The sequence below is a fragment of the Malurus melanocephalus genome, unplaced genomic scaffold, assembly GCF_030028575.1.
Source record: "Malurus melanocephalus ecotype Western Australia unplaced genomic scaffold, MMel_1.1 scaffold_546, whole genome shotgun sequence".
NCBI classification, from domain to species: Eukaryota; Metazoa; Chordata; class Aves; order Passeriformes; family Maluridae; genus Malurus; species Malurus melanocephalus.
The window spans coordinates 173,204-175,056 of NW_026623778.1; the positions used below are offsets into that span (position 1 = coordinate 173,204).

General features: G+C 46.2%; 1 long non-coding RNA gene across 1 annotated transcript in view; it reads right to left on the reverse strand.

The window, feature by feature from the left end:
- LOC130582990 (uncharacterized) overlaps window positions 1-1,146 on the reverse strand; it is a 2,135-nt gene extending 989 nt beyond the window's left edge. Inside the window, exons 1-2 of the long non-coding RNA XR_008966385.1 lie at window positions 1,014-1,146; window positions 780-868 (exon numbers count right to left, since the gene is read on the reverse strand). This is a non-coding gene — a long non-coding RNA (uncharacterized LOC130582990). The remainder of the gene's footprint in view (window positions 1-779; window positions 869-1,013) is intronic.
- Between the last annotated feature and the right edge of the window lie 707 nt (window positions 1,147-1,853).

Below are 1,853 nucleotides of genomic sequence, written 5' to 3' on the forward strand. Positions count from 1 at the left end.
ATCCCATCCCATCCCATCCTCCTGCTGTCCCAGGCTGCTCCAAGCCCCAATTCCAGCCTGGTCTTGGGCACTTCCAGGGGCACCCACAACTTCTCTGGGAATTCCATCCCAGCCCCTCCCCACCCTTCCAGCCAGGAATTCCCAATATCCCATCTCAACCCCTCTCTTTCAGTCTGAATCCATTCCCCCTTGTTCTGTGAAAAGTCCCTCTCCATCTCTTTACAACTCCCCTTCAATCACTGAAAGGCCAAATCTGAATAAAAGGTTTTTTTTTTTCCTTTTTTCCATGACAAATTTCCAACCAAAGGTGTGATTTGCTTTTCACCCGAAGGTTCCTTGCTTTTGGACAACTGGGCTTCACCAAAATTGTGGTTTTGGACAATTAGTTCCTTCTGGAGGAGTTTTCCTCCTTGAACTTCTGAGTTTTTGCTCTGCTCCATGGGCTGAGTGTGTCTTTGTCCAGCTGGACCATTATTCCAGGCATGAAAGCATCTCAAACTGGTGGAATTCATCCCAGGCACTGCCAGGACTGTTAAATAGATTTAAAATCCTTACATGAAACTGGAACAGCCCACACTGCCTCGAAATGTGCTCGGACAAACCGTGGATTGTCCAGCTCTCCCAGTGCCACAGGTCACGTGTTTGGAATGAAGGGTTGGGATCAAGAKGTGGATGGGGCTGCAGAGGGAATCACTGATTGCTGCAAGAGTCRTTTCCTTGTGCAAGGCAATTTAGCTGCCCTGGATATTAACCTCTCCTAATTAAAATCACGCACTCACATCTGTGTTTCTGTGTGGAGGAAGAAGTTTAGAAACCTCCAGAAAACAAAAACTCGTGGCTTTCTCATCCTGGTTTCCAAGAAGAAAAACTGGAAAATAATAATAGCAAGATGCGACGGAGCAAAATTTAAATGGGGATTTGAAGATACAGAAGTGGTTTCAAATATCCTCTAAAAAATTAAATTCAGAGGATATCACCACTGAAGGGAATCCAAGTAATCACTAAATATTTACCTCGTTGCCAGCCTGATGCTCTAAACACTCATCCAGACAACAGCGGAGCCAAAGCGGAGCTTCTGTGTTATTATTTTAGTCTGAGATGGAGTAAGCAAACAACAAGAAAAAACATAAATTCTTTACTTGTTTCTGGCACTGTTTCCCTTAAAAAAAAGCACAGAACAGAACAGGCTTCTGTTTTTATACCATGGCTATCAGTAATAGTCTAAAAATACGTCTCGTGATGGAAGTGTTAAGTGCTGAATTGATTATTTCTATTAGCATTCACAGCTATTGGGAGTGGATTTATTAAAAGCTCCCTCGCAGCAGCGTTCCGGAAATGTTCACAGGGATGTGCACTTTTAATGGAATGGCTGAATTCCACCCTGAGAGGGTGGGAGGGATTATGGAATGTCAGGGATTGTCTGCAGGTGGGAAATCAGGAAATCCTAAACATATGGGCTGTGTAGGTGTCATGTGGAGTGACAGGACATAGGGAAGGGAGGAGAGATGGAAGGGAGGAGGTTTGGATGGGATATTGGGAGGGAATTCCTGGGATGGATTCCCAGGGAAGCTGTGGCTGCTCCTGGATCCCTGGAAATGTCCAAGGCCAGGCTGGAATTGGGGCTGGGAGCAGCCTGGGATGGTGGGTGGTGTCCCTGCCATAACTGGGATGGAATGGGATGGGATTTCACCCCAAACCTCTCCATGATTCTACGATGCCCCAGCAAGGAGAACTCTCTCGTAATTCCGTGGTGATTCTTTCTGGGATGTGTCACTATTTCTCATCTCCCCACATCCCATGGAAATGTGGAACATCCCAAATCCCTGAGCTGCCATCAGCTGCCTCCCGTCCCA